The sequence below is a fragment of the Rhincodon typus genome, chromosome 24 (assembly GCF_021869965.1).
Source record: "Rhincodon typus isolate 14 chromosome 24, sRhiTyp1.1, whole genome shotgun sequence".
NCBI lineage: Eukaryota > Metazoa > Chordata > Chondrichthyes > Orectolobiformes > Rhincodontidae > Rhincodon > Rhincodon typus.
The window spans coordinates 37,764,113-37,779,657 of record NC_063355.1 but is presented as its reverse complement, the minus strand read 5'-3'; positions in this window follow the sequence as shown (position 1 = coordinate 37,779,657).

The following is a 15,545-nucleotide window of genomic DNA, read 5'->3' as shown; positions in this document are numbered from 1 at the left end:
CCTACTATCTCTGGGTTGTTACGATGATTGATAATCATTTCATAGTCATCACCAACATCACAGATTGACTTAATTAGTTGAATTTAAGTTCCATCAGCTTCCACAGTGGTATTTAAGATTTCAGTAATAACAACCCATCAACCGTGTTATGAGGCACCTCAAGAGTAGCTGGGGGCTGAATCCAAGCCTCCTGGCTTAGAGGGAGGGACACACCACTGTGCTACAAGAACCCCCAGAACTTTAACATAAGGCTGTAGATTACAGGTCCAGTTGCATTGACACTACACTGTCACTGTCTCAACAGTGGGATTCAGGAGCCTGGACCTTCACATTACAAACATATTGACATGACCATTGTGCTACCTTCTCCCCATATGCACCTTACTGCTTCTATTAGTGCTGTCCACAGCATTCCTGGAGAGGAACAAATGGTGTTTTGAGCAGTCTTATAGAAAGAGCATACAGTATACTATTTTCTAATCAACCTGTTCAGCGACGTTATTACGCATCTCTGGAGTGGGTGGGACTTGAACCACAGCCTTTACATCCAGGGGTAGAGACACTACCACTGCAACACATTCAGTTGCAATCAGCTCAGCCAGATTTTGGTAGTGCACCTATTTAACTGTTCCACTGCAATGCCTTGGCATTGTTCATTCCCTGTCAGCTGTGCGCCAATCTCTCCGGCCTCGTTAATTCCCATGACTCATTGTAATGCAGAGAATTGTTGCAGTCATCTTCTATTAGAAGCAGCATTTACAAAGACATCGCAAATCAGTAAATCACTAGGTGCGCTATCAGGCAGTCATTCAGCCATCAAATTGCCTTAAATCACTCTTCAGAGAAAAAGTAAAAGCATCTAATCATGATGAAGTCAACATGCTCTTTCCTTCAAATTGGAGCAATCTCTGATGAGATGCATTGAGCTACCAATCTCAAACTTGAATTGTATTGTATTTTTGAAGGTGTTTATCATCAGCCATTAGTTAATCAGCAAGGGAAACATTTGTCATGAGGCCTGTGGACAGCTCAATGAATTTTCAGAGATATTTGACTTGGGGGTCATCTACTTTCACCAGGCTCAGCAAGCAAACACCTCAGCCAGTGTTTAATGGAGCTTCAGTCCCTCAGGACTCTGAGAAATGTGTTCAGCGGGGAATGCTTGTTCTGGATCATTCATCAGGGCAACTGTGAAGCTGCAGACTGAAGCATGTAGATGTCAAAAAGTCTTTGAGAATAAAGCAAGTAACATACAGTGGCGAAGGAGGGAGGTCACAGTAACAGTTCTGCCCAGCAGTTATCCCAACAGTGTTCAGTCTATTCCTCACTGCTGGTCTTGTGGAGTAATTAATTTCAGTTGCTATTATTATTTGACAGAATTCAGCTTAAATACTTCACCCACATCCATTATCAATAAATCTTTTGTTACTCTTCTCACTTTGTAAGCTATCCATAGGAGTCTACAAATACCTGTGGCTCAGTGTGAGATAGCAAGAACTGCAGATGCTGGAGTCAGAACCAATACAGTGTGGAGCTAGAGGAACACAGCAGGTGAGACAGCATCAGAGGAGCAGGACAGTCAATGTTTCAGGCCTAGGCCCAGTCCTGATGAAGGGTCTAGGCCCGAAACATTGACTCTCCTGCTCCTCCGATGCTGCCTGACCTGCTGTGTTCCTCCAGCTCCACACTGTATCGCCTGTGGCTCAGTCTGCCTATGCTTTTTTGATTTGCTGAGTAGGCGATTTTTGCAACTCTCGGAATTGGAGATCTTTTAAATTTACCTGTTCAGAAACATTATGAAGTGTTTAGTTCAAAGCAAATTACTGCGGATGTTGGAAATTTTAAATAAGAGAAAATAGAAGTCATAGAATCCCTACAGTGTGGAAACAGGCCCTTCGGCCCAACAAGTCCACACCAAACCTCACAGCATCCCACCCAGACCCGTCCCCCTATAACCCACCTAATCTACACATCCCTGAATACTACGGGTAATTTAGTATGGCTAATCAACCTAGCCTGCACATCTTTGGACTGTGGGAGGAAGCCAGAGCACCCGGAGGAAATTCACTCAGACACAGGGAGAATGTGCAAACTCCACACAGACAGTCGCCCGAAGCTGGAATCGAACCTGTGTCCTTGGTGCTGTGAAGCAGCAGTGCTAACCACTTGTTGGAGAAACTCAGCAGGTCAGGCAGCACCCGTCACGAGAGAAACAGAGTTAACAGAGTTCCAAGTCTGATATGACGCTCCTACAGGTTCTGAAGAAACTCTGTTTCTCTGTCAAAACCGAAAGAACTGCGGATGCAGTAAATCAGAAACAAAAACAGAAATTGCTGGAAAAGCTCAGCAGGGCAGGTCTGGCAGTATCTGTGACGAGAAGTCAGAGTTAATGTTTCAGGTTGAGTGACCCTTCCCAGACCTGCAGAGTTTCTACAGCACTTTCTGTTTTGATCGGATCAGGGGTGACTTGAAATTTGGCATTGGAGATATTACCACTGCACCACAAGACCCTTAATCTCAGAATTGTAAGCCAGATGCCAAGACCAAAACCACATTGTGCGAGATAATCAGCTAATAAGTTTGTATCAAATTCACTGCCATACAGGCACTGTACACGACGACACAAAAGTTGCACTTTTATTTATTCATACACAGGATGCCAGGGTGACTGGCTGGGCCAGCAATTTTTTTTTATCCATTCCTCAGCTAAGGGCATCGCTGGCTAGGCCAACATTTATTGCCCATCCCAAAGGACAATTAAGTGTCAACATGTAGGCAAAACCAGGTAAGGATGGAGGTTTTCTTCCCTAAAGGACACTACTGAACCAGATTGCTTTTATCCGACAATCGACAATGGATTCATGGTCATCATTGGACTCTTAATTCCAGATATTTATTGTATTCAAATTCCACTATCTGCTGTTGTAGGATTAGAACCCTTGGCCCCAGAACATTACCTGGGTCTCTGAATTAACAGTCCAGAGATAATATCACTACCTTTACCTCGACTGAGGGCAGTTAAGAGTCGTCTACATTGTGGTGGGTCTGGAGTCACATGTAGGCCAGACCAGGTAAGGATGGTAGATTTCCTTCCATAAAGGACATCAGTGAACCAGATGAGTTTGTTAAAGTAATCAACATTGTTACATATTGACCATGAGGCTGGCTTTTTACTCTAAATGTTATTGAATTCAAATTTTACCTTCTGCTACCGTGGTAGAATTCAAACCCATGTCCTCAAAACATTGACTGGGCTTTCAGTTTGTTAGTCTAGTGACATTACTCTAACCTCAACACTTCCCCTTGCCAGGAAAGTGCTGCTGTATTCAGCAAACATTCCAAGTTTGATTTCAAAATGTTTGGTTCCTCTCCCAGGCAATACAGCTGGCAACTCATAGAGTCACAGAGATCTACAGCATAGAAAAAGGCCCTTCAGCCCACTGTGTCCATACTAGTCAAAAACAACCACCTAATTATTCTAATCCCGCTTTCCAGCATGTGGCCCAAGGCCTTGTCTGCCTCGGCATCCTCTGGGAGAAAAGCTTGTTAGGTCTCCAGATCCAGCGTGCCCAGTGGCATTGCAGCCTGCCCCTGAATATATCCAGGACCTGCAAGAGGTAATGCTTCCCCAGTTGTTTAATTGTGTTCAGTTCCACTGGGATCCAAGTTTCCACCTTCTGACCTGGTGGCAACACCCCATTCACCATATTACCACGGACTGACTGCCATGTCTTGAGAAAGATCAGGGGTCCAGGAGGCCTTGGGAGTCAGCAATTGAAGGAGTAATGATTCAGTGAGAGATAGAATCGGAAGCTAGAAGGCGAGATACAGTCTGAGAAATAGAGCCTCAAGGAGAGATTGAAATTGGTCAACTTGCATGATGTCATGGCACCCAAAAGCAGTTTTGAAGCAAAGTTATCGCTGTCATGTAGGAAACTGGCAGCCGATTTGCACACAGCAAGCTTCTACTAACAGTAATATGGAAATGGCTTGCTAGGGGTGGCATGGTGGCTCAGTGGTTAGCACTGCTGCCTCACAGCACCAGGGACCCGGTTTCAATTCCACCCTCAGGCGACTGTCTGTGTGGAGTTTGCACATTCTCCCCGTGTCTGCATCGGTTTCCTCCCACAGTCCAAAGATGTTCAGGTTATGTGGATTGGCCATGCTAAGTTGCCTGTAGTGTTCAGGGATGTGTAGATTAAGTGAGTTATACGGGATAGGTCTGGATGGAATGCTCTGAGGGTCGGTGTGGACTTGTTGGGCCAAAGGGCCCGTTCCCACACTGTAGGGATTCTATGATCTCTAAGTTGTTTCAGCAATGCTGGTTGAGGAATAAGTACTGGCCAAAAATCAGGAGTGAAACTTTCCCATTCTTCTTCAAATAGTCACATGTGATGTCTTACATCTAGCTGAGAGGTCAGATAGAGCCATGGTTTAACATCTCACCTCAGAGATACTACCTCTGGAAGTGCAATGCTTTCTCCGTATTATACTTCAGCATTAGCCTGGACTCTGTACTCAGGTCTCCAGAGCAGGACTTGAACCCACAGCCTAATGATAGAGGTGAGAGTTTTTCCAACTAAACTGCAGCTGACAAAGGAGAGGAAAGTGCTGATAGTCCCTTTATATTTGATTTTTGTCTGGCCTTCACCTAGGCTACAGCCCTGTTGGCTTGAAGGGTTTGAAACTTTAGACGTTATGGTCATAGCTGGTGGTAATACTGGGCAAGTCAGATCCTAGTGTAAAACCTGGCTTGATAGACCATAGGTTTTATTTTTGTGATTTGTTACTGCGGTGGTCAGTCATTGAACATATCTACAACAGGATACTAATGTGCTTTTTACAAAATAACACAAGTTCATGATACAAAAGAAAAGTTTAAAAAAACAAAGCTCTTCTACAATATATGTATACACATACACTTGTAAAGGTTTTTTCAAACACTAAGAAGAATAATTTAACCTTTTTCCCAGATCTCTTGCAGACACTCAAACCCAGTGAAGTATCAATCTTATCTTTATTCTTTCATTTTTCAGTCAATTTATAGATTCATGAGCAGTTTCCTTTTGATGAATTTCTGCACATTCACCAGATAGAATTTACTCCATTACCATCTGCCTGCAAGAAACACAGAAACAAGCTAACTCACTGAACTCTAAGTAAAAACTCAAGGCTTTTCCCAGCCCTGTCTATTTGACTGCTAAAAGTTGACGACTTCCTTCCAACTCTGGTAGCTATAAGACAACCCCAAACTATTTGAATGTCTGCTCCCACTCCTAGCTACTGTGTTTCTAAATAAATTGGCAGATCTGGATACTGTCTGGCATGGAAATATACATTCACATGACTGTGCAAGTCAAAGTGTCTCAATGTATGAGCAATTAGCACACGACAAGTTCAAACAACTTTCAGTTCTTCTGAACAGCAGTACTTTACAAAAGTCAAGAAGATGGATAAAAGGGCATTTCATTAATCCATATGTTAGGGATTTAGGAAAATATTTATCATAACAAAGCTAATTAAGGTGATTGGTTGGTTCATGCAACCTTGGTAATGTTTTGTTTTATGTTATTCATTCATAGAATGTGAGCATTTCTCCCCAGATTATCATTAACTATCCCTAATTCCCCTAGGAATGGTGTGTAGTGAGGCTACCACTAGAAAATATGGATAAAAACAAAGGGGAAAAATGGAGAAATGAGAGAATAAATATAGAATTTGAAACCATTAGAAACCAGGTCCATAAACAGTAGTATCCATTCGGTCACTTTTTATATATCCTTGTGTGGTCTAAGGTCCCACATCACTCTGTTATAAATAGTATTTATTTAACAAGCAGCTAGACTAACAACACTGAACTAAAATATCAGGAAAAAACACCTTCATCCATAGGAAGCCTGTGTCTGCTGTCCAAATGCAATTTTTTTTCCTAAATAGAGATTTAGTGCACTGGTCGATGCTAAAGTATATATCCCATATGGGACTGCTCTGTCAACAGCATCGAAACATGTAAAACTTCATATTATCCATTGGGTTCATATTTTAAAAGCTGTTTAAAAACAGCTTTCATTTAATGAGGTGGTTTGCAGAAATACATTGACACTAATAGCGTGAATTAAGCATTTTCTTTGAAACTTTGCTTTGTAACAGTAATATTAACATTAATAGAACAATATCTCTCACTCAATTATATTTTTCTCTTACTATATTGTATTTGTGCAATTGTTATGAATATTCCTCTGAATTTTTCTCTCTAACTTCTCTGACATTCTGATTCTGCTGTCCTACATACTCTTACTTGCAGTGTTGAATAAAAAGCCCCAATTTTATTTCCCTCACCTATGAGAAACCAGGTTTGTGTGTGGGGGGGGAGGGTGGGATATAATGGGTAAAAGTTATCTCCCGCTAATGCTTTTTCCTTCTGAGAAAGGGCCACTCCACTCTGATTTTGGTCCACAGAGGCTGCCAGATCTGCTGAGCTTTTCCAGCAATTTTTGTTTTTGTTTCTGACCGACAGCATCCGCTGTTCTTTCAGTTTTTAATCTTTTTCCTTTTCTCTCTGTGTACTAACATTTGTCCGTCAACCAGCATCTGCAAAAAAAAAGCAACCATTATCTCATTGTTGTTTTTGGGAGCTCGCTGTGACTAAATTGGCTGCTGTCTTCTCTATATTATATCAGTGACTACACTTCAGAAGTACTTCACTGGCTGTAAAGAATTTTAGATATCCTGTGGTCCTGTTATATAAATACAGGTGTTTTTTTCAAATTATATTCACCTGTTCTTTTGAGTAGGTGAGCAGGACACTTATAGAAAGTATTGGAGCCCTGTTTTAGTTATGTATAATCAGTTGGCTGATGTCGTTCGACGATTTATAAAGTAACAACTCCCTTATGCCAAGAATGGAACTGGGCCAAAAGAGGCCCAGTGGGTGATGTGGTCAAATGGCCAATGGCCAAAGCAACTAGGCCCAACCTTAAATTGGTCACTCTAAATTAAACACAGCTTCTGCAAGCAAGGCTTGATGGAATGCAAAGAGGCCAAGGTTACCACAGGTCAAAAGACAACAGGGATCGGCCCAGACCTGGATTGTATATTGAAGAGAGGTGCTCAACCTTAACAATGGCAGAGTCGTTGTGACCTGAAACTCATGAAGAGGTACTCAGCCAGAACATTATGACATTATGTTTGTGCATTACCCAGTTTCAGGCAGTCTTCTTCATGTCATGGAGTAACCATATCTTGGAAAGGGGATGGATACACTTCGGATGACCTATCCTAACCTCAAGGGGTGCTGTGACCCCTGCACAGTGACCCCATTGGCTAAAGAAGAGAACATTCCAGAAGGGCTCAGAAAGGGGTGAATAAGAAGAGACATCTGGCAGCCATTCCCTCAGCCAACTCCATATGTGATTCACCTCCATACTAAGAAGACCCTGAGTGCACCCATCAATGGAGTTCAGTGAATTGAATCCAACAGCACAAACAAATACACCAGAGCCAGTCGTATATGTGTTTTTCACATAGTCAGTTGGTTTGGGGCCAAGTTAATTTAATTTGTTGTGCAAGAGTTGTTTCTTTAACTTGTGAGTGGTTTCATAAAACTGAGTTTGAACCACAGTCCTTTGTTTCTCATACAGTAAGAGTGGCTGGGTTAACACGCTTTATGAGTAATAAACTGGTCAACGTGGCTGTATAGAATATCTCACAGGCACAAATAAAGCTAAAATTTACTTTTCTGATTTCCTTGTGGACCAGTAATGGATCTCCAGGCATCATGAGGAAGAAGTGGGATAAATCTTAATCTAACTAATTGTTTTATATCCAATCCCAACTGCAGGATTCTTGAATTTGTAGACTCATAGAGTCATAAAGTAATACACCATGGAAACAGGCCCTTCGGCCCAAACTGGTCCATGCTGACCATGGTGCCCACTCAGCTAGTTCCAATTGCCTGTATTTGGTCCATATCCCTCTAAACCCATCCCATTCATACACCTATCCAAATATTTTTTAAATGTTGCTATTGCACCTGCCTCAACCACTTTCTGTGGCAGCCCATTCCATATACACACCACTCTCTGCATGAAGAAGTTGTTCCTCAGGTCCTTCTTAAATCATTCCCCTGTCACCTTAAACCTATACCCTCTAGTTTTCAATTCTCCATCCCTGGGAAAAAGACTATATGCATTCATCCTATCTGCTCCTCATGATTTTATACACCTAAATAAAGTCACCCCTCTTTCTTCTACACTCCAAGGAATAAAGTCCTACCCTGGCCAACCTCTCCCTATAACTCAGGCCTACTAGTCCTGGCAACATCCTTGTAAATCTTCTATGCACACTTTCCAGTTTAACTATGTCTTTCATATAACAGGGTGACCAAACTGGACACAATACTCCAACAGCCGCCTCAGCAATGACTTATACAACTGTAACATTACATCCCAACTCCTATACTCAATGTCTCGACTAATGAAGGCCAGCATGCTGAATGCCTTCTTCACCACCCTGTCCATCTGTGACGTCGCTTTCAATGAACTATGCACTTGTATTCCTAGGTCCCTCTGTTCCACAACACTCCTCAGGACCTTGCAATTTACTATATAAGTCTTACTTTGGTTTGACTTTCCAAAGTGCAACACCTCACACTTATCTGTATTGAACTGTATTTGCCAATCCACAGTCCACTCCCCCATCTGATCGAGATCCCTCTGTAATTTTTGATAACATTCCTCGCTATCAATGATACCTCCTAATTTTGTATCATCGGCAAACTTACTAGTCATGCCTTGTACATTCACATCCAGATCATTTATGTAAATAACAAATAACAAAGGCCCCAGCACCGACCCCTGTGGCACACCACTAGTCACAGGCCTCCAGTCTGAGGAACAACCCTCAACCATCACCCTCTACTTCCTATCATCGAACCAATTTTGAATCGAATTAGTTAATTCTCCCTGGATCCCATGTGACCTCACCGTCATGACTAGCCTGCCGTGCGGGACCTTGTCAAAGGCCTTTCTAAAGTCCATATAGACAACATCCACTGCCCTACCCTCATCAATCCTCTTGGTTACCTCTTCGGAAAACTCAAGAATTTGTCAGACATGACTTCCCGTACACAAATCCATGCTGACTATCCCTAATCAGACCTCGACTATCCAAATGTTGATTGACCCTGCCCCTCAGTATCATCCCCAATAACTTGCCTACAATTGATGTCAGGCTCACTGGCCTGTAGTTCCCTGGCTTGTCTTTGTTACCTTTCTTAAACAATAGAACAACATTAGACTTCTGGAACTTTCTTTCGGTTTTGAATTGAATTAGCTTTATTGTCACATATACTCACATGAGCACTGTGGAAAATTTGCAAGTCCCCACTTACAGCACCATCTTAGGTACAAAGGTAACTAGGTACTGATTCTTGAGTACAAATTCTTAGTAAATTAAAATTAGAAGAATAAAGAAATAAAAAGTTCAGAATAACAGCACTGCCACTATAGTATAACAAAGAAAAGAAAGAAATTAAAAATGAGAGTTTGAGACAACGTCGACTTAGTCCATTTCATGTCTCGGAGGTCGAGGACCCAATCTCACTCCCACATTGGAATCCTGGGCCAGACTCACCACAATGTTGAAGAAAATGCTGCATGGAGTCAATAACCGCCTGAAGCCACCACAAGGAGACACAAACACCAAAGAAAACAGCCACAGAAGTCACCTAAAGGAGTCCCAAGCCAGGCCAGACCAACCGTGCTGCAACAAAGACACTGCAGAAGCCTCATGAAAAACACAGGCCACTGGAATTTCAGGCCGGCTTCAGCCACCACCACCTCGCCAAAGGACCCACCAGGACGCAGCCACAAGGAACGGTCGCATCCACACAGCTGCAGCAACCTCCTGGAGCCCTCCTTCCTCACCCAAAGCTGCCAAAAGAAGGTGAGATGAACTTGATGTTGAGCCTGCCTCGACAACACAGAAGCTGCAGGGAACCCGAACTTGCCTTCAATGTCGCTGCCACAGGTCCACGCTGCTGGGCCCACTGGTCACCGCCAATGCCATCAGCACGACCGAGCTCTTCACCACGGGGTAAGTAAAATGACATAAATGAGAGAAGAGAGGGAAAAGAAAGAAAAGAAATGAAAAGAAAAGTGGGCTGAGCGGTTGGGCCCCAGGCTCAGAAGCCTTACTCTGCCACCATCTTACCAGAAGGTTTTATTCTCGTTTATAAGCTTCTGGCTTTAAGAACTCAAGCTTGGCATTACCTCTCAACTTTCCTTCCACCCTTTCTAACTCTAATACCGCATACCACCAGTTTTCTCCCTTCACTTGCAAAGAGGAAAATATAAGATAGCAATTGTGTCTCACAGCATCCAAAGACTTTCTCAGTATCTTGTATGTCTCTCTTCACTTATTCAAAGTGTCTGGCTAACCCAACAAGAACATTTTTCTTATATTGATTTTTATTTCTATTTATTTCCTCTGTTCTGCACATAGACCTCAATGCTGAATTCCACACTTGAACACAAATGGTTAAAACATACTCAGTGACCCTTGAAGGGCAAGCATCCAGTTCCCTTAAGTTGAGAGCCAGACATTTTTGTTTGAAAAGTTGGGATGAATTCTACCAAATTTTGGAGGAAATCCATGGAGGGTTTCTCCCTGTGGATTTTCAGGGATTATCTCATACAATTCTGTACTGCTTGCCTCATTGTGTATGTACCAAGCATCTATACACCTAATCACGCTGTTGTGCATTCATGAGCAACAGAGGTACTGGGAGCTCCCAGGGTTGGTACCTTACTTAAATCCTAGCCAGGCACCAGCTCAAGCACCGCCAACCAAAAACTGTTGCCCACATCGCACATTGTGAGAGGGAATCAAAAAACAAAAGTCCTGGTCACCCTGTTATAGCGAGGATGTTATTAAGCTAGAGAGGGTTCAGAAGAGATTTACCAGGATGGTGCCGGGAATGGAGGGTTTTTATAAGGGGAGGCTGGACCAGCTGAACCATAACAGGTTATAAACGTTATAGAGGTTTATAAAATCATGAGGGTTACAGATAAGGTGAATGGAAGGTGCCTTTTCCCTCGAGTGGAGGATTTCAAGACTAGAGGGCATCTTTTTAAGGTGAGAAGAGAAAGATTTAAAAAAGATACCACAGACAACTTCTTTGCACAGATAGTGGTTAGCGTGCGGAATGAACTTTCTGAGGAAGTGATGGATGCAGGTACAGTTACAACATTTAAAAGACATTTGGATAAGTACATAAATAAGAAGTGTTTGGAGGGATATGGGCCAATCGCAGGCATGTGGGACGAGTTTGGGATAATGGTCAGCACAGACTGGTTGGACCAAAGGGTCTATTTCCATGTTGTATGGCTCTATGACTAAAAGCTTCTGAGGGCTCATGGTTGGCATAGGTGATACTTCATTGCAAATAGAAGCTCACATTTATAAATGTATTGCTATTTTACGTCATCACCGCTCTGACTGACTATCATTGTAACCATGGCTACAAGAATCAAGCTACACAGTTACCCATCCGTAGCGCTAGATCATTTTAAAACTATGTCTAAGGCAGTACCACGCTTTCCTTAATGCCCAGTATGATATAATTTTATCTCATTGTGTAACGTGGGCACGTCATATACCAGAAAGTCTTCAAACAATTGAAAAATTAACTTTTCTGGAACAACAGCAAAAGTGAAGAAAAATCAAGCAAGAAAGGTTGCATTCATTTCTGGGAACAAAGATGAGCTGCTTGAGTTTCAAGGAAAAACAAATTTACACTCAATGATTTACAGTCAAATGGCAGCAATGTGGATCAGTGGTCAGCACTGCTGCCTCACAGCTTCAGAGACCTGGGTTCGATTCCACCCTCGGGCAACTCTCTGTGTGGAGTTTACACATTCTCCCTGTGACTGCGCGGGGGTGCTCTGGTTTCTTCCCACATTCTAAGGATGCAGGCTAGGTGGATTAGCCATGGGAAATGCAGGGTTACATAGTTACATGGTAAGGGGGAGGTTAGGATGCTCTTCGGAGGGTCAGTGTGCACTCGATGGGTTGAATGGCCTGCTTCCACGCTGTCGGGTTTCTAGGTTTGACTCTTCTGGCCTGGAACAGTCATCTCCAAAGAGGGAAAATTGTCAAAGAATGCATTATGCTGGATGGAAGGTTAGATAGGTGCTCTGGAGACAATCTTGCTTCTTGCAATTGTCAAGGTGAAACCTTGTTTGTGCCCTTGTTCAGTTCAATAGGAAGATCAAAGCAATGACATTGAGGGCAAAATACAAGGGAGTCCCTGACTTCCAAATATCTGGCTCACAATTGCTCATACTTACGAACAGTCTCATACAGGGGTGAAATTTCAATGATCTGACATACACACATTCCCTGTACTCATGAACAGCTCCTTTCTATTTTGCTGTATTGTGTTCCGACTTGCATACGAATCAACTTGCAAACAGCCTCAGGAATGGAATCCGATCTTAACTGTTGGCATCCAATATGTAATGCAAAGCCTGGGCCGTGACTGGTTCTGCTTTGGAGAGACCATGGAAGAAATCTCTGCTTACCAGGGTCCAGTCTGTCCTCTATGTCTGGCTTGGTTTGAATTTATCCCCTTTGTGCTGGTTCAGTTGGCAAACCTCATTTGGTCTGCTGCACAAGTAATCTGGATTTAGGACCAGTAAAGTACTTCCAATTCTTCATTCACCATACATCCACTGCTACAACCTTGGTTGCGACCATATTTCTTGTAACCATTTCTCCCTTGGTCTCCTTCTCAGACTGGGCTCTGTTAATGTCATACATACACAGTTACATTACTGACTGATTTACAACATCACCTTACTCTACAGTGGCTGGGTGCTCAAACTAAAACATAAACTGCCATTTCTGAAAAGAACAAATGCTAAAGATCACAGCGATTCAGAAAGCATCCATGGAGAGAGAGCAAGCTAAAATTTCAAATCTAGATGACTCTACGTCAGAGTTTAAGTGAAGAATAGAGGAGGCAGCATTTATGCTACAGTTGAGGGGTGGACGGTGGTGGGGTGCAGAGTGCTGGTGGAGAAAGATGTTGATAGTTCAGATTAAGTGATCAGAACGTGAGAATGGCAGAACAATGGTGTGTCTAACTGGCAGTCCCACTGGAGTTGGGGGAGGGGAAAGAGGACATGGTGACAGAGAATGTAACAACTAAAGCTAAAGGGAAGCAGAGAAATGGGAGAATATAACTTGTAAAGCTTAAAAAAAGGGAGAAATGGGAGTTGGTTCACAATTTGAAGGTGTTGAATATTAAGTCCAGATGGCTGTAAAGTGCCTAGTCTGAAGATGAGATCTTGTTCCTCAAGTTTGCGCTGTGATTCACTGGAACACTGCAGTGTGCCTAGCACGGACAAATGGACATGCGAGCAGGACGCTGCATTAAAATGATCAGCTACAGGAAGGTTGGGGTCATGCTTGTGCTCAGGCCAGAGGTGTTCCGCAAAGCAGCCACCCAGCCTGCGTTTGGTTTCTCCAATGTAGAGTAGGCCACATTGGGTGCAGTGAATACAATACACAAGATTGGAGGAGGTACAGGTGAAAAGCTGCTTCACCTGGAAAGACTGTTTAGGCCCTTGGACAATGAGCAGGGAGGAGGTGAAAGGACAGGTGTTACAGCTTCTGCAGTTACATGGGAAGGTGCTGTAGGAAGGTGGGGCGGTGGGGTGTGGCATTGCTGGTTGTGGAATGGACATCTGCAATAATGTGCTCTGATTTCTGGAATCTGTGTTCAAATCCTTTGCAGATAGATGGGACTAAAGCCTAATCTGTATTATTGCCCTGTGATGGTACTGCGGAATTTGAATTTGGAAGCCCAACCCCTAGTTTCTTGTGGGCATAGGCCCACAGTTTAAAAGTACTTCTAAACTAACAACAATTGGCATTCAGAGACTACAAGGATTGCAGATGGTTTAACATGAGTGAATTCCTTGTTCTCAAAATATCTCAGGCAATAACCTCAAAAAATGTGACCCTATGAATAATATGGTACCGGCCAGAAGAAATCTTGCCTCTGTACTACTGTAACAATATTCCTCCCTTTTCACAAGTATCATGAATTTGCGACACCATGAATATCATCGATATGAAAGAAAACTGGGCAACAGCCTTAATTGCTGATTTAAACGCAAAGATGATTACATTTTTAAAAAGTCATTCATTTATACAGAAGTTTTACAGTGCAGAACTAGGCCATTTGGCCCATCATGTCTGCAATGGCTTGTCGCATGAACAATTCACACGGCACCATTCTCTCCGTCTTCTCTCTATAACCCTGCATGAAGCATCTCGTTGCCCCAACATGATGTATTACCAACAAAGATCTTTTTGAAGAGCAGTCTAGTGTCCTTTAGGGAAGGAAACTGCCATCCTTACCTGGTCTGGCCTACGTGTGACTCCAAATACACAGCAATGTGGTTGACTCTGAACTGCCCTCTGGGCAGTTAGGGATGGACAACAAAATGCTGCCTGGTCAGTAACGCCCTCATCCCATGAACGAATAAAAGGAAAAGGAGTCATGGCTGTAATGCAGTACAGCATGCAACAAATTTGTGCACAGCAAAGTCCCAACAGTAGGACAGGATAAATGACAGGATCTTTTGTGTTTTAGTTGTCGGTTAAGAAATGAAATTGGCCAGCACACCAGGGAGAAGTCTTCTGCTCTTCTTCAAACTGTCCCATGGATCTTTTGCATTCAGCCAAGAGATGTGGCCTCGGTTCATCGCTGCCTGAGAAAACTAGCCCCTCCAAAGGACAACACTACCTCAACACTAGATTCTACATTCAAGTCCTAGTACTGGGTCTTAAGTTCACAACTTTCTGATTGAGAGGTGAAAGGCCAACCTATAGACATCTATATAGTCTGTGTGCTTCCCTCCACTTCACCTGACAAAGGAGCAGAGCTCCAAAAGCTTGTGATTTTAAATAAACCTGTTGGACTATAACCTGGTGTTGTGTGACTTCTGATTTTGTCCACCCCAGTCTAACATCGGCACCTCCACATTTTGGTAACAACTGGATTTAAATAACAGGCCCAACTTTCCAGATTTGTGCTGTCAGTGGAAAGGTCAGCACGAGAATTACAAAGCAGAAAATTGCAGGTCCAATGCTTTTGACTTTTGATCCATTAACAGAAGGAAACTTATGGGCATTACATTGTTCAATTGTTCAGAGCTTGATTACGTGCCTGGTATCTGCTCTCTGTGTGTGATTAATTAAACCTTGGTGTGGTGACTGAAAAAGAGAAACTGAACTGTGGATAAGTATCTGTAATCATGAAAGCAGAAATTTTAGACAATTGAATAAAACTCCTGTGCACACACATTACCTGGAGTGAATCAAATTTGCATATTGTAGCGGCATAGAGCACAACAGGCGATATAAGTCCAACTTCTCACTGTGCATGACCACTGGGCAAGAGTGGCAACATTGTGGAAAATGGTACCCAACATTTGAGACAGTTTCACTTCAACTTTACCAAGAATAAATGA